Raw genomic sequence first — 22,956 nt, forward strand, 5'->3', positions numbered from 1 at the left:
ATGATATATCTACCATTGGGTCGATACCTCTGTTGGTGGGATGCTAGTTCCTGATGGTATGATTATAGCCCAGCTGCCAGTGATTCGGAACTAGTATGAAAATGCAAATATTTTCCGATTGAAATTTGCTGTAACAGAATTTTGTAACAGAATTTTGAAAAATCATTTTAAATTATGGACTATATTTCCCTCATGCATAGCTCTAATTCTTTGTCTGGATTTGGCTGTACCTTAGGTCCTTGTATTTGTTTTATTTGATCTTCAACATTTACATTAGGTTTTTGATTTGAAAAATGTTGCCTCAAACATCACTGAAGAGACATTAATTGTCGAAATACGCATCTAGTGCAGTAAACTTGGCACCTTTAATGTTATTTGTCCTTATAAAAATGTATTGGTGCTTATATACCAGCTGCATGTGGAATCTAGAAGGTTGTTTTCATTTAATTTGGCAAGTTTTGCTTAATCGAACGTGATCGACCAACTAGCAGGTTTCTTATGTTGAATCTTTTAATATGAGACAGGTGCTACTTGATGACCTCCCAAAGGTTTTTTGTTTTTTTATAAAGTGAAATTTGCATGTTTGTTTTACTTGTCAGTCACAATGCCACGTGACTAGAGAGGTTCTTACCTTCTGATTCAATCCAATTATTATTTTGATATAGCTTTGTATGAATTAACAGTGTGTCAGCATTTTTTTTAAAACGTTTCTCGCATTCTCGTACATTCGCGTGATAGGAAGTTTTAATGTCACCATTCATGATTGTGTTTAAGATTCTTCAGAGCCATAGTATGTAAAGACATGAAATAGACCCTTCTACTATTTTTTCTACACAAGACCGATCAGCGGCGCTCAAATCAACTTGAACAGTCGAATGAGGAAGTGAGCTGTCAAACGTGCGCAGTAAGATGTTTGCCATGAAGGAGACCACGTAAAAATTCAAATCCGTTAGTACACATTGATTCGCTGTCTTGATATTATCTAATTTTTATTCAGCTGTTGTCTTTGACTGGAAAAAGAATGTCGTGCTGAGTTAGCTGTTCTGTTTAAAATAATCAGTCTTAAGTGGCTTTCATTTAAAAAAAAATGTATACCGCTGTTCCAGATTTTATTGTAAACAGTTCACTTAGTATATCCTCAAATTATTAATTGATTTCAAATCCCTCGAAGTGCTCTTTATTGGTAGGATATGATTTATCTGATATTATAAAATGATTTCCAATGCATCCTTGGAAAAGATCATAATTAGGCTTATTGATCGAAATTTAACGGTAACATTGATAAAAAGCTTTATTACCTAAGACAAGAAAAGCAAAATATGGTCCATTTTTTTTTAGCATAATCGAATTTAATTCATGTGCCAATTTTAAAAGCATTTACGATTCATTACATAGTTTTCTCCTTTGAACAATATAATTAAATCAAATAAAATCAAAATCTGTCTGCTAAATGACATATCTGTTTGGATTGAAGTTGTTTAAATGTTATAATAATTCAGTCAGATTAAACATTCTCACTTGAAAACAAAAACACACTGACGAGATTCCTGTGTTATTTTTGGATATATGTACTCATTAACGCTTTGAATTGCAGGAATGTACTATTTCAATTGACTAGTTCACTTATGTTTGGATGTTTGTATTACAGAAGACCAAAAAGACAGCAAAATAACAGACAAGAAATAGTACTTCTTGTAATTCGACCAATGTACCAGATACCATTAGTAGATGTCTTAGAATCCTAAAGAATTTTAACTACAATGTTTCAATAAAAATTTAAGGACAAAAAACCAGACAAATTTAATTTAAGGGTGTATTCTTCTGAGGTTTCAGTTTCGTTGAAATCTCGTTCGGGAATTATTTCCATAACATATGTGATACAAATGGAAAATATTACTGAATATAAAAATGTCATAATCAAACTAAACTCTGTGAAAAAATTGTGTACTGATAAGTAGTTTTTGAGTAATAATATTTCAAATTATATAATCAATCTGGTAAGTGTCATCAGCCAAAATGTTGAGAAAATAGGTGAGGAGTTATGTATTTTTTCAATCATTTATAACAAAGAAGTTGAAATAATATGCTTTTTGTTCTAAAAAATAAGAGAAAAATCCCAAATTTACAAATTGACAGCATGGTCAGTTTGACACGAAAAAGCAACAAAATTTGATAAAACTTTCTACAATGTAATATTAACACCACCCTATAGTTTTTTTTTCGTTAGATTTATTCAGATTGGTCCACTTCATCTTTAGTGAAAGTATGAACAAAAGTTTTATTGTGAAATTGTGATTTTTTTCCATGATAATAGCCCAAAAAAGGGTAAAAATTGATGAAAAATGGAAAAATCATAAAAAATGGGTACTTTCAAATGGCCGTAGCAAAAAAAAAGAAGTGCACCACCATATGATTTTTTCTTCATCAGTTACATTCTTACAATCATAGAAACCCAAAAATCAGGTTAAGAAAAAAAGTTTAATTCTAGAAATGTTTGGCTCCTAAGAGGTGTACATCCTTAATAATCGCATGAAATATTTCTTCATGTGATACAAAGATTCATAACAATAATATAACTATACATTTTGTATTAATAGGAGTGTTTTGTTTATAATTGTAAGATCCATAAAAAAAACTGTTATTGTTTTTTGCTATGTTACCTTTATATAACACATGGAAACATAGTTTGTATCTACCTTAACAAAATTACCAATTTATGATATCAAAATATTTCATTCAATAATGTTCAGACTAATGAACACATTATATTTATTGAATCCAAAATATTTATTGAATCCAAAATGGTCGTAGCTAACCAGGTACACTAATAAACCCCATGAGAGGAGGACAGCAGCACATTGTCGACTTAAAAGAAAGAACAGCATCAACAGAAAACTAATTTGTTTATCGTTAAAGATAACTAGTTCATTCATTGTTAATCGTTATGGAGACCTAAATATTACTCGTTTCGTGTTTCGTTATGAAGTCCTTTTTACTACATTTTCAAATCTACATCCTGGAAAGGACACTGGTTTTTATTTATGATAAATTTTTACTTGGAGTTCGGTATTTTTGTGATTACATTTTTACTTGCGGCTCGCAGCCGATATTTTACAATATTAATGTGCAGAAAATCTAATAATCTATACCTACATGATCTATAACGTTTGAATTCATGATAATGATTGAGTGTCTAAAACGTTTGATTAAATGATAACGTTTGATATAAATAAGAAGATGTGGTATGAGTGCCAATGAGATAACTCTCCATCCAAGTCACAATGTATAAAAAGTTAACAATTATAGGTCAAAGTATATGCCTTCATCTCGGAGCCTTGGTTCAAACCGAACAGCAAGCTATAAAGGGCCCCAAAATTACTAGTGTAAAACAATTCAAACAGGAAGACCAACGGTCTAAAATATATAAACAAGAGGCTCATGAGAGCTTTATATCGCTCGCCTGTAATTTCAGTTTCAGGCATTTGACTTATTTCCCAAAACTGTAAAATTTCCTAAAAATTAACTATTTCTGGACACTAACCCAACAATAAGTTGTCCTATTGTTCTGAAGATTACTTGACAGGTAGATCTAAACCTGTTTAACACTTTCACCTATGTCAGCTTTGCTCTTACTGCTTTATTTTTTAGATGAAAGCAAAAAACTTTATTTGACCCCTATGTTCTATTTTTAGAAACTGCCGCCATGTTTTTGAATGGCTAAAATCCCCGAATACAATCTATAAACTAGATACCCTACGGAACATTCAATTAAAGTTTAGAAGAATTGGGCCCAGCAGTTTCAGAGAAGGAGATTTTTGAAAAAGTAATAAGACTTTCACAAAAAATGTAAAAAAAAAGTTTTAAGGGCAATAACTCCTTAAGGGGTCAATTGACTATTTTGATTATGTTACTTATTTGTAGATCTTACTTAGCTAAACATTTATTGACATTAATACTTTCTCTCTATCTATTATAATATTTAAAAAAATAACCCCAAAAAAGTAAAATTTAATAAAAAAAACCTATTTCCAACAGTTACCCAACAATGGGTTGTCGAACTTGTCTGAAAATTTCATAACAGATAGATCATGACCATTTATCACTTTAACTCCCTTTCACTTTTGCTCTTACTGCTGTAGTTTTTGAGATATAAACCAAAAACTGCTTTTGTCCCCTATGTTCTATTTTTAGCCATGGCGGCCATATTTGTTGATGGAACTAAACTTTGGATACAAGTTATAAATTAAATACCCTAAGAAACATTCAGTTAAAGTTTGGAAGTATTTGGCCCAGTAGTTTCAGAGAAGGAGATTTTTGAAAAAGTAATAAGACTTTCACAAAAAATGTGAAAAAAAAGGTTTAAATGCAATAACTCCTTAAGGGGTCAGTTGACTATTTTGATCATTTAACTTATTTGTAGATCCTACTTAGCTGAACATTTTTGCCGATTACACTTTCTCTATATCTATTATAATATTAAAGATAATAACCAAAAAACAACAAAATTTCATAAAAATAAACTATTTCGGACAGTAACCCTACAATGGGTGGTCCAATTGATTTGAAAATTTCATAGCAGATAAATCTTGACTTATTCATCACTTTAACTCCATGTCACTTTTGCTCTAACTGCTATAGTTTTTGAGATAAAAGCCAAAAACTGCATTTGACCTCTATGTTCTATTTTTACCCATAGCGGCCATGTTTGTTGATGCATCAAAACTTTGGATATAATCTATAAACTAGATACCATAAGGAACATTCAGTTAAAGTTTGAAGGTATTTGGCCCAGTAGTTTCAGAGGAGAAGATCCTTGAAATAGTTTACGACGACGACGACAGACGACGACAGACGTCGATGGACGCCAAGTGATGGGATAAGCTCACATGGCCCTTTGGGCCAGGTGAGCTAAAAACGAGAAACGAGAAACACCTATGAAACACACCAACAAACGACAACCACCGAACAACAGGCTCCTACATAATAACGTTTACAGAGAGTGTATACCATCTATTCCTAAGGGTCCTTTCAGTTATGTTTGACAGTATTTGTTATACTTTTGTTTCCGTTATAGTCTGTAATTTTATCAAATTACCCTGCATTTGTGTTGTTTAATACACAGTTAGAGCATGGAAGTATGTCAATATAATACTTAGAGCGATATCGATATTAAACAAAAAAGTTAACACATAAACCAGTGCTAGGGAAACTCTAGAACTCGCAGCGAATTGTAAGCGTTTGTTCCATGTTGTAGGCATTACTGTTAAATTAAGATGGATAATTTCCATAAGTTAATTTTCTTCTGTTAATCAAGTTAGAGCAGGAAAGGAGTTCGTGTAACGAATGAAAATATACCATATCCATCTTTTCTATTTTGAAGGTAGCATTATATGACAATTTGTATCATCTTTCTTTTCCCATCAGAAATTAAGTTCTTTTTGTCAAACACAAACTGGACATCAAGGTGATTAAAGTAAAACAATTAATTTGGAAAACTTTGTTCTTAATCAATTTGACAATGCTGTTTCTTCCAGCGTCTTGAAGAAAAACAAACGTCTTAATCGTTACAAATATATTATTAAAGTCAATATTGAATGTTCTCATTTTATTTTCAATACACCTGCCTGTCCACTGTCACAGAAATGGAAACACCGGATGTACCTGTTTCCGATAGTCGTGATTGAGAAATCGAACATCAATAACATCATCAAATAATTAGTCTTTAACATCTATGCGTGTGGATATTGGAAAACTAACACGTATGCGACCTTTTCACCGGTTCATTTAAATCGATATTGAAGGTTTCACTTTCGTCTAAATACCACATGTATACTTATCATGCTTAAATATGAACAAAATATGATGTATGGTATACGTCAATTATACAGTGGAGTATAGATCAATGAGACAGTGGATTATAAAACAATAAGACAGTGGAGTATAGACCAATGAGACAGTGGAGTATAGACCTATGAGACAGTTGAGTATAGACCAATGATACAATGGAGTATAGACCAATGAGACAGTGGAGTAAAGGCCAACGAGACAATGGAGTATAGACCAATGATACAGTGGAGTATAGACCAATGATACAATGGAATATAGACCAATGATACAATGGAGTATAGACCAATGAGACAGTGGGGTATAGACCAATGAGACAATGGAGTGTAGACCAATGAAACAGTGGGTTATAGACCAATGCGATAGTGCAATATAAACCCATGATACAGTAGAGTATAGACCAATGAGACAGTGGAGAAAAGACAAATGAGACAGTGGACTATAGACCAATGAGACAGTGGAGTATAGACCAATGATACATTAGAGTATAGACCAATGAGACGGTGGAATAAAGACCAATGAGACAGTGGAGTATAGACCAATGAGACAGTGGAGTAAAGACCAACGAGACAGTGGAGTATAGACCAATTAGACAGTGGAGTATAGACCAATGATACAGTGGAGTAAAGACCAATAAGACAGTGGAGTAAAGACCAATGAGACAGTGGACTATAGACTAATGAGAAAGTGGAGTATAAACCAATGATACAATGGAGTATAGACCAAAGAGATAGTGGAGTAAAGACCAATGAGACAGTGGAGTATAGACCAATGAGACAGTGGTTTATAGACCAAAGAGATAGTGCAGTATAAACCAATAATACCGTGGTGTATAGACCAATGAGACAGTTCGGTTTACGTCAATGAGATAGCAGAGACAACAAAACATTTTTTCGTGATTTACACAAATGTATTTCAAGTTTTGATTGATTGATTTTTTTCTGCTCAAAATATCAAGTAAAATGTAATTTTATATTTAAAGTTAGAGTAATATTTGATTTATAGGTCCTCCTAGGTAATGCTTTTAATTCACAAGTACTCTCTCGGATAAAGCCAAACAGCATGTACCGCAAGGACTCATTGATCACGGGTTTTTTTTCTGGTCTAAGTCTGTAAATGACGTAGAACATAAAGAGTATGCTCTCTTTATCTGAAAGTCAGTCTTATATATTTTTAAAATTCTCCGTATTTTCAAGTACACATATATTGAGGTAGCAATGCTCAAGACGATTTTCTTCTAAAAAGCGTATTCATTTTGTTTTTACTGTAGAGACCGTACTTAATATATCCAATCAAAACAAAAAGTAACATACTTGTCACACACACACACACAAATTTTGAATCAATGCAAGACGATGTACATGTAAATCGTTTAGAAGTACACATACATATAATATACAATCATACTAAGCTTGAAATTCTATTTTGTCATTGAAATTGATTTACGAATGACGACAGTGATATAGAATAGGCATAATATCTCATTCCTCAATTAGTGGCCATATTTTTTGGATTGAATCACTTTTTCTGTACTTTTGTACATTCGCGGAGTGTGCTGTACTTTTGTACATTCTAGGTATGTGCTGTACTTTTGTACATTCGCGGAGTGTGTTGTACTTTTGTACATTCTCGGTGTGTGCTGTACTTTTGTACATTCGCGGAGTGTGCTGTACTTTTGTACATTCTCGGTGTGGGCTGTACTTTTGTACATTCGCGGAGTGTGCTGTACTTTTGTACATTCTCGGTGTGTGCTGTACTTTTGTACATTCTCGGTGTGTGCTGTACTTTTGTACATTCTCGGTGTGTGCTATACTTTTGTACAATCGCGGTATCAACAAATAGAGTAATTTTTATCCTACATCTTTTTCCCATTTAGTTCATAAATAATAGGAATTGATATAAGTATGTTTTATATTTGGTCAAAATAAAGTTAGTTATAGCTCTGAAAGAAAGTAAATCACTGTAAATAATAAAAAAGGATGAGAAGATTCCAAAGGGGAAGTTAAACAGACCAAGGTCAAAAGAAAAAGACGATCAGAAAACCAAAGATTGATCAAAACGAACCCCAACAAAAACCAGGGATAATTGAAGGGTCGACAGTTCCTGCTCTATAACTGACATCCGTTAAGAATGTGGAGAGAAGACCATACTGACGTACCAAGTATTGACGAGATTCACAGACACATGATAACATTTAAACATCTTGAAATAGGCACTTGTATTGATGTATAAAATAATTCATACTCAAAGACCCGATGGCCATGTCTTCTTGACTTCTTTTAAAAAATCCCAAGAAAAACCGTATACCTGTCCTACTTGACGTGATTGTTTATTATTGATTAACGATAATGACTCATTAACTTGTCGTTATTATCTATTAAGACAAACCGATATCAGCTGTTGCTAACAAAATATCAATTAGAAGTTACTAAATAAATATACGAAGTAACGATTTCTCCTGATCGGTTAGAAGGAAAACTACGTCTATCTATTATGGATGAAACAGGTAATTTAAGAACCTCCGCTTTTATACTGGTTGACCATTTTGTTAGAAAGAAATAACGATATATGTGTTGATAACAAAGATGTCTTCATTAACGTTATAAAAGTTATTCAAAACAGAATGGAAGTATGTTTTCATGTGTCAGTAACTACGAAACTTAATTTGACTGGGGAAAATGTAATCAACAGTCTTTGCTATATCCTGTCATGTCGTTAAATGAAAAAAATAATTATCCTTGTCAAATGATGTCAACGATGTTTAAGAACTTGTACAAATAATTAACAATCATTTTTCCTACCACAATAATTCTACGAATTCGGATTAAAATCTCAAATTCCAAATTACGTCATTGACTTTATGGCATCATTGATAAAAATAGCGCTTTTTGTTACATTTTCTCATGCAAGCATGAAGAATTGTATGATTTGTTGTAGACTTAGTTTTAAATTTCTAGTATCAATTCTTTAAAACGAAAACGAATTTGATCCATTGGAAAGATAAGTACACTATTTCCTCAGTAAAATCGGATTTAAATGTCAAGTTCCACAAAGATCAATTCAATAGAAGACAATGACGGTTTCTTTGATCAGTATAATGAAACTGTTTATCCATGATCATTAAACTATTTACAGTGTCCAAAAGTTCAGGCACGACAACTTGTATTAAAAATGTTCTCAAGTTGGTGCACGGTACCTTATGTTAAACAATTATTTTCCGTTTTGTACTTCATCTTTAGATTTACATTGGCTTTCGTTCCTCCTAAATAACAAAAAAAAAGTTAAAAATAGTAAAAAAAAAAAAAATATTAGAGGTAATCAAATAGGCTAAAACGGATGTTTGCTTCTAACGTTTACAAATTTTCCGTTGTGTTCCAAATGTTGAATTGAATCAGCTGGGTGAAGTATTTGAAACTTTTCCGTTGTGATCCAAGGATTCACTGGGGTATGCTGGATATTTGGTTTGAAACATTTCAGTTGTAATTTAAGGTTTGACATTGACCAGCTTTATATTTGATTGAAACTTTCCTTGGTGATCGACTGCACAACTTGGGTCGGTTAGGTATTTGATTTGAAAATTAAAAATAAAATACTTCTTTAGTATCAAATGACCGATGTGAATGGCAACTAACGGTTAAAAATCTTGAACGTCATATTAACAAGCAGACATTGATCAATTCACTTTCTGTAATCTTAATTCATACAAATTAATCCCATTAATACAAAGGAAAAAAAAAGCTTAAACTTCTTAGAGAATAAATCAATAGAATAATTCATGGACTACGCACAAGAATTTGGACAAACAAAAATACCAAAATTAATGGTGAATTTAGAAATGAATGCAATCGCCCATATATATGAACTGTGGCAACCTCTGGAAAATCTCTCCAAAATATCTACGTTGGATCAATTAGCGATTGAATATCTTAGTCTTGAATTAAAAGAATAGAAAAACATAGGATAAGGAGTATCCATGACACAATACATGCACAGCAAAAAACACAAAAGCAAACGAAAAACACACAAAAGCAAATGAATAGTGCTTTTATTGCAGTTTTTCATCTCAAAGTCACAGTGAGACACGGAGCAAAAAAAAACCTTTTCAATATCTCCCTCTTATACCTCAGTTATAACAGTTCTAGATATCAAGCGTTAACGTCCGTGTATTTATTCATCCTGCGTATTTATACATCCCACATCAGTAGTAAGTATGTCGCATGTGCTTTCTCCCAACAACACATATGGGATGCATAAATTCACAATCAAAGGTTGTATGTTAAATACATGCATGATCATACGCCTTCGAAGTAAAGTGTGATCGTTGCACTATCTGGACGTATAAAAATAATGTTGGGTTGAGTTCAAGACGTAAAACTATATATAAATAAATATAGTGTAACCCCTTGACTAGCATTTTCAATGGAGAAATATATATTGGGGAGTTGTTCCAAGAAAATAAATAATTGAATAATTATGTATATGAAAATTAACAAATTGTCACTATGTTTCTTCGTAAAATTTAAGTTAAATTTCACCAGATTACCAGTTATACATAGATTAAGTTGATTGAAATCTATATAAATCGTCAAGTTATCTAGATATAGGCACAAGGAACGCGTTAGAAATATACATGTACAAACTATAAGAAGGGACCAAAAGAAACATCACCGTCCGAAAAAGGAAAATCTTACGAAACGAAAAATCTTCTCTTTTGTCATGTTTTTTAAAATACGCTTTCCCTTGTACGAACTAATAAATGTAAACATCAAGAAAGGGTCAGTTATGTTTGTTTATTATATAATATTAGATTTATTTAAAGAAAATAATTTATATTTTAAAGCAAAACTACCATCAAGTTATGTGGTAATTAAGTGTTATTATTATTTAAATCGAATTTTGACGGATCTTTACTGAGTTTAGCCTTAAACTTTGATTCATATTAATACAAGAACAAGTCTGCAATTAAGTGGAAGCAATTAGTGCTTTGTTGATTCCGTCAACAAAAGAACATTTGCTTTGGTTCGGCAAAATAATTCATCCTTTAGAATTGAGATAAAGACCTCGTGTCTTGTCATCTACTCACAACTGAAAAGATTTACAAATCTAAGTAGCTCCTTAATCAATATGATTTTCATTCTGAGACTGATGGAACTTATATTTGTGATGTACTTTTTTTGTCATGTATACCGAACTTGCGATTGAATACTGTTTTAGATATGAATCCTTACTATTTGATGCTGTTAAACCACTGTCCCGAGTTAAGGATGGGTTATCGCTCAGATACGAGTATATATTGTATATCTTGTTTATCAGTGTTACGAAGCGGGGGAGGGGGATATTTCGCTACGGGGTAGCAATCTTTTGCTCATTTTGGGATGCCGTACGGTGACTTTTCTATTATGTGCATAATTGCTTTTATTTGTTTAAATACAAGAGGTTTTTATTTGTATCTAAAGATATTGAAGTTTTAGTTTAAACGCAAAAGTTAAAATAAAAGTTTCCTATTTTTCTTCAGTCGTAACAGGCTGCTTTCTACATCGTCAGAATTGTCCCAATCATACTTATTGCCGAATATTTTACTTTTCATCCAAGAATAGCGCGACCATTGAAGAAACGACCCCTCTGTCATGAGAGCTCTTGACACCCGTTAGTTTCATTAATATTGAATCATTACAATCCATACTTGAAAATAAAGGATGTAAACCTCTGAGGAGTCAAAAATTTCTAAACTTAAACTTTATTTCTTAACCTGAGTTTTTGGGTTTATATGACTGTAAGAAAGTAATTGGTGGAGAAAAAACCATATGGTGGTGCACTTCTTTTTTTTGCAACGGCCATTTGAAAGTACCCCATTTATAATGATTTCCCATTTTTCATCCATTTTTACCCATTTTTGGGCTATTATCATGAAAAAACAGTTTCACAATTAAACTTTTTTTCATACTTTCACTAAAGATGAAGTGGACCAATCTGAATAGATTTAACTTAAAAACAACTATAGGTTGGTGTTAATATTAGAAAGTTTTCTAAAATTTTGTTGCTTTTTCGTGTCAATTTTGTAAATTTGGGATTTTTTTAGAAAAAAAAAGCTTATAATTTCAACTTCTTTGTTATAAATGATTGAAAAAATATATCTTAGAATTTTGAAAAGAAAAAATTAATATGGGATGTACAAATTTTTGGTAAAATCATTTCTTTGTACCACTCACCCATTTTCTCAACTTTTGGCTTATGACACTGACCGGATTGGTTATAAAATTTGAAAATGTTATTACTCAAAAACTACTTATTGTAAGTACACCATTTAATCACAGAGTTAGTTTGATAATGATATTTTTTTAATTCATTAATATTTTTCACTTGTATCACATGTTTTGGAAATAATTCCCAAACGAGATTTCAACGAGACTGAAACGTCAGAAGAATACATCCTTATGTTCCAAAAATGATAATCTGTCGTCAGGATATTTTGCAGAAATTGTAGGGGTGTCAAAGAACACTTGATGACTCAATTGAAAGGCATTGCACTTGACTCATATATTTTCGACTCCAAAAAGTAAATTAAATAAAATTCAATGCGTCCGAAACGCTTTTCTGGATTTACCTTCATCACGAACGCTCAAAACTAAATATGTGAAAGCCAAGGATTTATAAGAAGTGAAACAGTTGTTGAGCTAAATGACCAAAACAGGACATAAAAATAATAGCCAAATCCATCTAAGGTTAACTTTGCCTGAAGGAGTTAAATCCTTAGTTTCTTAATAATTTCTAAACTTAAAAAACGGACAACTTAAGAAAGGTTTGTTATCAATCATGTCAGTAGAAGTAATGACTACTAAGCTGTCGATACCCTCTGAGACTGATAGTCAACAAGCATCGGTATCGACCAAGTGCTGTAAAAAAATGAAAACAACACTTTATAAATGTCATGCGTCCGATTATTTGTAAGATTATTACTCGTTTTCAGGATTTTGTTCAAAATACTGTTGCCGGGGTCGAGAATCAAATTAACGCTTTTTTTTTTTATTATCCATGAATATTTCTCATAGGAATTTATGAAAAATGCATTTTCAAAATCTAGAATGATTTTCAGTTGTTTTTTCATTCGTTAGATGTGTTTGAGCTTTTGATTTTGCTATTTGATAAAGGACATTCCGTTTTGAATTTTCCTTGGAGTTTCGTATTTTTGTTATTCTACTTTATTTTTGCACCTACCAATGTCAGTTGTTTTGTATATTTTGCGTCCTTATTTAAAAATATGCTTTTTAACATTTAGCTGTATACTATAATTTGGATTTACAAAAGTATATGAATGTTCAACAATGTTAAATTATACAGCTGCGTTAAACTTTTATTGACCATAAAAACAATTGTAAACAATTCAAATATGCCTACCTCGTCATATTTTACATTCTACAATAAAGAGTTCAATTTCGTTTGTATAATATCAATTTGGAACCAGTATAGTAATATAGTAGTGGGTTTATGACCGTTTTCTGCACTTTGGACGGGTTTTTCAACATCCCCAGTTCTATTATGATATCAAATAATAAAGTTCTTTTGTTGGTCAGAATTGTATGCAATGTGTCCTTTCATTATTACATGCAGGTATCATGTATCGACTTTAAAAAATCTGTATGTATACACACACATATATATATAGGGGTCTAAATACATCACAAACAACATTTTCCAAAAGACCAAAAAAGTGAAAAAGTATATTTTAACAAAACGCATTTGACTAGCAGGTTGAACAACGGATGTTCTTAAACCCTGCTGACTGCCATTGGCGATTGCCAAATAAACGGATCACCAGATGTAACAAATGGATCTTAACTATTAATTTAATACCAAACAGAAAACAATAAACTTGCGGAAAAGATGGTATACCGCAAACAAAAGGTGCAAAAATTAGTACACCATATCCTGATTTCGATATATATATATATTTTATTGTGATGTATAAACGCTTCAACTTAAACAATGTACACTAAAATGAACAATGAACCCTAAACCTTCAGGTAAGCAGCCGGTGTTTCTAATGTAGCATGGTTTATATTCGTCCAACATGAAGCCTATATTTAATTAGATATGTATAAAAATAAAGAGATGTGGTATGATTGCCAATGAGACAACTATCCACCAAAGTTCAAAAGAAATAGATGTAAGCAATTATAGGCAATTGTACGGCCTTTAACAATGAGAAAACCCCATACCGTATAGTCGGTTATAAAAGGCCCCGACATGAAAAATATGAAACAATTCAATTGAGAAAACTAAGGGCTTTCTGTCTTCATTTCTAATTAACGTACAAATCATTATATCTAAAAATAATTTCTTATGAAAAAATATGAATAGAAATGTTTTGAACCCTAGTCTATCGGTCACTTTTAAAAATTAAACGAGTTTGCCTTTTATCCCTGGTTTTATTGTTACAATGATTTGCAAGCTATTTCCCCCCTTACATTGACGTACCCATGCAATAAAATATTATATTTTACATGACTGAGCATATTCATACAAAATCCAAAGCACACAATGTACAAATATTATGAAATGATTTTAATAATCAGCTTCCAAATGCAAATAGTCCTTGTTTAAAGAATATGAAATTAAACACTTTTATCAATATTGGTTTGAACATAATGAAAAAAATATAGAAAAACTAGTTTAACATGAAAATAGACAATAATAAATATACAAAGGATAAAGAAAACATCTTTCCACTGGATTTGTATATTAAATAAAAGTTTTAGAGCATAAAAACAGAATAGTCGATAACGAAGAGTCAAAAATCATTTAAGGTTATGTTTGTCTGACATAACAAATTAGCTGGGGTTTTTTTTTTCTGGAAATTGTACAAATGTTTTTTTTCACAATGACTGTAGTACCATTAAATGTAGACGGTGTCATGAAAATTTGGGTCATCTTACATCACATTGATTTTAGGGGGACAAGTATTTGATATTCTGAGAGGGACATGATGATTTTTTTGCATATTCAATTATCATTTTTATCTGTTGCTACGCATGTTTTTTTTCAAAGTTCCTACTAGGCCAGGATATACAATTTCAAAATCCTCCTGCCCCACAGCCACAAGAAAATCAAATGGCCGTCCCCTTTGCTGCCATCTACATTTCCAAAGTATAAAATCGCTCCACCAACAACCATTATTTGTCCACAGTCTAAGTTTTAACGATACTACACAGAATGGCTTATACCTAATAGGTTCAGTTGATTGTTCTTATGAACGGAATTATAACGGTTTTTTTAAATCAAAGTTTACGGTCGTGCTACTTTCAATCCAAACCAAAGAAGAAAAAAATATGAAAGAAGGTTCCTGTGTGTTTGTGTCCTAACCAAATAAAGTCGTCTGTCTCATGGTGTTTTGGATTTCAACATGTATACGTGTCCGTAAGTTGAAAGTGAAGTACTAGAGCTCATTGGTTTTAAGACCAACCCCTTCCCTGCAATACCAACAAATTTCACTAAGACCATAAATAAAAGTTTAACTATTGTAAGGTTTATCATGTTAAAGGTTCAATGTTATGTTAAGAAATGTGTTAAATAAAAGAAGAATCCTTATGTTCTCCTGTTATACATGTACAATGTATACTAAATGATGCTGTCGTGTTTCAATTTGTTTTACGAATAAAAAACTCACGACTTGCGTAATCAAAACGCAGCTTCGTTAAATACTTTTAATTATGCAAGTATATTGTAGTGTGTTCCCCTTTTCAAATATGAAGATACAAAGATCGGACAGAATGTTGTTTTTTCCTTAAGTAAAAAAAGATGAGTTGCCTTGTTCAATATGTGGATTTTTTTAAGATTGATTGAATTAACACTAGTCTAATTCTGTGCGTAAACATTGATTTAGCTGTATGCTTTAGAAAAACAAATCGAATTAACAGTTACTGTACATACCCTAAACTTCCTTTCCATGTAAAACTTAAAATACATTTCCAAAATCCTTGTATAGAAATTAACGTCATTCACATTTCATATTTCTCAGTACTTATAATATGAATACATCAACATCAAATATCAATCTGGTTGAAAAATACTGTCTGTTCTCGGGTGTCTTCTCGGGTGTTTAAATAATTCATCCAAATCAAACATATACCAGAAATATTTCACATTATTTGTAAAATTCCTATTTATTTTTTCACTTCGTTTGAACACATTTAAATGGAGTCTTGCACCTGTTTATGAGATTTTTAAGTAATGGGAACGGAGATTTGTTTTACATAAGGTAAAATTTATTGATTTTCTATTGATATTGATGCCATAATATCGGGGTAGAAATGATATCAGAAAGTGATTTGTTTCACCAGAATAAGCAGACATTAACAATATTGAGTGATTATTTCTGAAGGCGCAGAGGGGATAGTAATTAGAAGTTAAGGAACTTTTATAGAGGTTATTGTCGGGTGTCATTCTCTAACGACATTGCCCGACCTCTAGCGCACACCAATTATGAAAAAAATATTATTTCAGAATCATATATCGTGTCTACTTATAAAAGATAAATACGTCATTTTAAACACTACGTCAAAATGCTTGTAACATAAGTATGGTGATTCTAAGAATGAAGATAATTCATACCAAAAAAAAATATAAATTTGATAAACGTGTTGTGCCACCTACATCAAACCCACGACTATGCCCTATATCTTGTTTCATTTGCATCAATACATTTGACTTTAATCTATTTTATAGCCTTAAGTAATGCACTCCCAAAAAATAAAGGAACAACTAATTGTTAACAGGATTTCTTTCAATCTTTAAACATTTTTAACAGGATTTCTTTTATTCTCTAAACATTTTTAACAGGATTTCTCTTATTCTCTAAACATTTTTAACAGGATTTCCCTTAATCTCTTAACATTTTTATACAAATAAGGTCTTAATGTCGTCGTTTGCTTTTTTTAAACATTTAATAATATTTATTTTTGATCTAGCTATTGTAAAATATTTTTTTGGCATTCAAATATATTTATAGTTACTGTACTTCATCCATTACCGTTTCTACGTTGGAGATGGGCCTTTTATAGCTGACTATGCGGTATGGTTTTTGCTCATTATTGAAGGCCGTACGGTGACCTATAGTTGTTAACTTATATATGCCATTTGGTCTCTGGTGGAGAGTTGTCTCATTGGCAATCATACCACATCTCCTTATTTTTATAGCATCTCATGTGCTAAAATAATTTACTTTTATGTATTTGTGTACAGAAATACCAGCCTTTATGACAAACGCCTACGTCGGAAGTAAAAAATTTATAATCTTGTCATGAATTTCTAGAATAAAAGACCACCGTTATATCACACATATATATCGTCAATTCACCTCATCTTGTACGGAAAATTTCAAAACCACAGGAATTCTAGATAAACTGAGCAGTCGTAATAATTTTATCATTAATCCCAATTTTTTCTTTGGGCAGAAAAAACATATTGAATGTCTGGTCTTGTTTTAATTGATCGATCACGTATATATTTGTAACAGGTAAATCAATGATGAACCAGCTATCTAATTTTCTGTACTTGATTGATCGAAATCATCGAGAGTTGTACAGTGTAATTTTTCAAAGAAAATGCAATGACACGAATATTTTATGTTCTTTGAAAAAAAGATCCAATTAATAACCATTGATTACAAGTATTTTTCAGAATGTAAAGTTTTGATTACAATTTGTATTTTTAACATCTGTCAGTTGGAGATATACAAAACTGCATGCTACCGTTATATTTTGCGCCATTAAAAAGCTTTTGAAAGCTAATAATAACTACATAAAACAGTACCAACGGCTATATAGTCACTGCATCCTTTTTAGATTACCTTTCCCATTAAATCGATGCTAGATGACAAATGCAACTCAATGATTGATTTATAATGCAAACATTTGCTTTTCAACAATTCATGAAGCGATCTACCTTTTTGCCTTAAGGTTTACTTTTTATAAAGGTACATGTACCAGGATACCAGATCATAACAAGGAAGGCAACTAGTAACAATTATCATCTTTTCCATGCCTGAAAGAAGTAATCAAACTTAGAATCCTATTACTTAAAAAAAGGGATACAATATTCACAAAAATTAAACTGAACTGTCTTCTTCGTCTTTGTTCTAGATCTTGAAATATAATCTTATTCTAAATCTTTTTGATGCTATCTATATCTGCAACTACCTGTCATTAGTATATTCTAACGAATCAATGATGTATTTTGTAAGACTTAAATCCTCAGCAAAATAGACTTGAAGCTCTGAGTAACCAGATATCTACTCATGATTCAACGACAATGTACTGCAGTGGTCTATAATCCAGTAAAAGAGAGGTAAAAGATACAAAAGGGACATTCAAACTTAAAAGTCGAAAACAAAACCAAACTGAAAACCCCATGGCTAAAACAGGTAAACAAAAAAGACAAACAACAGTACACAAAACAAAAATAGAAAACTAAAGACTGAGCAACACGAACCAAACCAAAAACTTGGGGTGATCTCAGGTGCTCCGGAAGGGTTAGCAATTCCTGCTGCACATGATGCACCCGTCGTGTTGCTAATGTAAGTACAAACCCGGTGATAAGTCTAATTCGGTAGGACACTTTCGGGGAAAAAGGGACGGGATTGTAGTTATTATAATTGCAACATATCCGTCGCCGTCTGTGAAACAGATATTCCGTAACAGTCAACCAACTCGTGATGGCGTCCGTAAAATTTACGAAGGGGTAATTTCAACTTCCTACTTGGAACTCTTGGTTTAATAGCTTCCTTGTAAGCAGCAACCCTCTATCAATGAAATCATGATAGGAAATACAAGCCCTGGAATATCGTATCAGCTTGGAGATATATATATACTCCATATGCAGGAGCTGCTGGAATGTTACTACATAGAAATGGAAAGTTCACAATTGGGAAGCTGAAATCATCTCTCTTGTCCTAAAGTTTTTTTTTCAACCGACCCTCATTGTCAATTTCTAGATGTAAGTCAAGATGTGAGGCAGTCTTAACTGTATCTGTTGTATCCTTTATCTCAAGTTCGATGGGATAGATGTGTTCAACATAGTCACCAACTTTTGAATTACATTGTATTTAATGAGAGAACATGGTCTATATAGCTGAAAGTGAAGTTAAAGGATACTGCTAACTTCTTTCCTTTCTTGTTAAGAAGTTCCTGTATGAAGTCAGTCTCATATGAATTAAGGAACAAATCGGCAAGAAGGGGAGCACAGTTGGTTCCCATGGGAATGCTGATTGTGTGTCGAAAAACACGTCCTCCAAAATACAGAACGTTGTTTGTAAGGACACTGATGTAGTTTAGGTATCCATTACAGTAAAGGAAGATCCAGTTCTTCATATTTGGTTGAAATTCCAAAGGAACATAGAACAGACCTAAATCTACACCAATGATCTCATTTAGCCATATATATCACCAAGACGGACACGCTTCCGCGCTCCATACAAAATGTGCTTCGGTCAACTCTGTTAAACCGCCCAAAAACTAAGAAAGAAGCGTTCAGTTCTTAAATGATCACAATATAGTACAGGTAGAGAATAAATATATAATATACTTGAAACTTCATTCAGTTAATCGATTCGAGGTTTTTCGTGCACTATACTGATGGGATGTGCTACCAATACCACTGCTGAAACCAAACCTTAAAACAATGTAAGTGCTTGTAATTGAGTGGTTGTCGTCTGTTGCTGTTTATCAAATTTGTTTTTTGTTTATTGTTTTGAACAAAAATCAGGCCGTTATTTTTTTCTTTTTAATTGTGTTACTTTAGTCATGTCGCGGCCTTGGATAACTTGCTATGTGATGTGGGTTGAAGGTGACCTTTATTTGCTCACTTTCACGTCATTTGATCTCTGATAGAGAGTTTTCTCATTAGCAATCATACCACATTTTCTTTATTATATATGCTATATAATACAATAAAACCCCGCCCATAAAGAGAATACTGAATAGGTCATCACTTTTATTTAGATCATATGTATCTCAACCTTATTGAAACGTATGTACAATGCGGATAGATAACATATAAAAAAAAACCCAGCTCTATAATGCTTTGAAGGCCGAATACTGTCATTCTAATGAAATATAATAAGTCGATTAAAAAGTTGAAATGTAACAACTAGTATTTTATTTGTAACATGTCCATTTCGCTGAACAAGTATACATTATTAAAATTGAGAATGGAAATGGGGAATTTGTCAAAGAGACAACAACCCGACCATAGAGCAGACAACAGCCGAAGGCAACCAATGGGTCTTCAATGCAGCGAGAAACTCCCGCACCCGGAGGCGTCCATCAGCTGGCCCCTTAACAATTATGTATACTAGTTCAGTGATAAAGGACGTCATACTAAACTCCAAATTATACACAAGAAACTAAAATTAAAAATGATACAAGACTAACAAAGGCCAGAGGCTCCTGACTTGGGACAGGCGCAAAAATGCGACGGGGTTAAACATGTTTTTTGAGATCTGAACCCTCCCCCTATACCTCTAGCCAATGTAGAAAAAACAAACGTACAACAGTACACACAGTAAAACTCAGTTTAAGAGAAGTCCGAGTCCGATGTCAGAATAGGAAACAAAAGAAAATAAACAAAAAGACAATTAAAAACCAATTGTTCAAAGAACAATTGAAGGTCTTTCCACATCAATTTTCTAAATAATTGATAGGAAGCTACTTCTGGTTTACTCAAAGTTATAAATAGCGTCAAAGTATAGATTTCTTCATACTGATTCAATAAATGAATGGTTTCTATATACTTTTGCCTGAAATAAGTGAGATGATTGCCAACTTCCGGTTTAGAAAATGTCACTTCCGGTCTCATATGATAGCTTTATTAACACTAATTCCAAAAATATATAGTTTGTATATACTTATGCCGATAATAAGGAAGATAATATGCTACTTCCGGTTTATAAAATGTCACTTCCGGTCTCAAATGATAGGTTAACCTATGATCATTCAAAAAATATATGGTTTCTGCCTGAAATAAGGGAGATGATTGTCAACTTCCGGATTAGACAATGTCACTTCCGGTCTCATATGATAGCTTTATTTACACTGATTCCAAAAATATATGGTTTATATGTACTTTTGCCTGTAAAAAGGGAGATAATTGGCTACTTCTGGTTTAGAAAATGTCACTTCCGGTCTCATATGATAGATTTATTTACACTGATTCCAAAAATATATGGTTTATATATACTTTTGCCTGTAAAAAGGGAGATAATTGGCTACTTCCGGTTTAGAAAATGTCACATTCGGTCTCATATGATAGCTTTATTTACACTGATTCCAAAAATATATGGTTTATATATACTTATGCCTGTAATAAGGGAGATAATATGCTACTTCCGGTTTATAAAATATCACTTCCAGTCTCAAATGATAGATTAATGTATGACCATTCAAAAAATATATGGTTTCTATGTACTTCTACATGAAATAAGTGCAAAAATGACTACTTCCGGTTCACTCAAGGTCACATCCTGTTGACATTTTTCAAGGTCATATGTCACCCAACATTTTGCAAAAGATCTTATGGCTTTATCATGTACCAAGTTGGAGTAATAATCAATTAACCTTAAATTGAATCATTTCAGGGACAATAACTCATATAAGAAATCATTGGATTATTTCAGACCAAATGTATCATATCTTAATCACAATTAAGCAAACATTTTGCACTAGTTCTTTAATTTGTAATTTTAAAAGTGACAGAGGAGATCAAATAACAAGGAAAAGTCAAAATTTAGAATATGACCTTGACATATGACCTTGGCCTCAATTTCATTTAAATGAACCAAGGAACTCAAATCAATATACCTTAGGTCTCTATCACTTACCATTCATGCTATACATTTATATATCCCTTATGTCAAATACAGGAGGGGAAATAACTCTCATATGTTCAGAGTTATTTGGTATGAAAAAGGGGAACGGCGGACAATAATAAGAAAAAAAGTATTAAAAAGTTTACAGTACTTCGGAAATAATTGGGATATCCCCAAACCACTTGGTCTTGTTGTTTTTATCCTAAGTTCTCAAACGGAAGCAGTATTTTTGTAATAAATTTGTAAAATATTCCACGGAACCCTGTGTCTCGCCTGATATTGCTGCTGTAAGTGTAAAAGCGTCATGTCGATCGGCTGTACATTTATCTATACATTTATCGTTAAAAAAAAAATTTAAAAAAAATGTTTTTCTGTAGATGCTTTTTCTTGAAATTGAGGAATTATAACTTCTATACAAGTTTTAAAACACTTCATGGAGGTTTACAAATTTATCATGTCAAAACAGTTTAATTCGGTTTTATTTAACTAAAACAAAACTGTATGGTTTTCAACAATAAGCAAAACCTTTACCTTATAGTAAGCTATAAAAGGTCCCGAAATGAAAAATGTAAAAAAACTAGAAACCTAACGATCTATAGATAGATAGATAGATAGATAGATACTTTATTCTCTAAAAACTAATTACAAGTTTACAGAGAAACATACAATTCAAATACAGATACAATAGTTGAGGTAAACAAATACAGTATGATATTCTAAAAGTACAAAATTATGATGGCATACATGTTTAGTAACATGTATAATGAAAGGTTAAACTCAATAGAAATTTTTAAAAATGGAGATGGAGACGCCGACGCCACTACCGACGACGAAATATAGGAGTGTTGTGTCTCACTGCCGCTACATTGATGTCGCAGGCTCGACACAAATCAAAAGACTTGAACTTTATTGTTAACAAATGAAACACTTCAAATCAACTCACACTAAAGTTATAGGGAAACGGGGGGAGGGGGGCTCGGACTTAGCGACAAAGCATAAATACTATAAAATAAGAATTCTCCGATTTTTTTTAGCGAACTTATATGAATATCAATCTTTTATTTGTAATCAATTGAATTCTCTGATCTACCTCGCACTAATTGAAAAATAACTTTTTGGAATATCTGTTTCACATGTGACGACGGACATGTTCCAGTGGTCGTAACCATAATACCGTCATCTTTTCCTTGAATTTGAACTACCAAATAAAACCAAATCGCTGGGTTTGTACTTTCTCGAATAACACGACGGGT

The 22,956-nt window shown here is 32.3% G+C and overlaps 1 protein-coding gene across 1 annotated transcript in view; it reads right to left on the reverse strand.

Moving 5' to 3' along the window:
• Positions 1 to 16,058, reverse strand: part of LOC127722403 (multiple epidermal growth factor-like domains protein 10) — a 59,105-nt gene extending 43,047 nt beyond the window's left edge. Inside the window, exon 1 of the mRNA XM_052229285.1 lies at positions 15,772 to 16,058. The gene's annotated coding sequence lies outside the window, so the exon portion shown is untranslated. The remainder of the gene's footprint in view (positions 1 to 15,771) is intronic.
• Between the last annotated feature and the right edge of the window lie 6,898 nt (positions 16,059 to 22,956).

The sequence above is a fragment of the Mytilus californianus genome, unplaced genomic scaffold, assembly GCF_021869535.1.
Source record: "Mytilus californianus isolate M0D057914Y unplaced genomic scaffold, xbMytCali1.0.p SCAF_1, whole genome shotgun sequence".
Classification (NCBI taxonomy): Eukaryota; Metazoa; Mollusca; class Bivalvia; order Mytilida; family Mytilidae; genus Mytilus; species Mytilus californianus.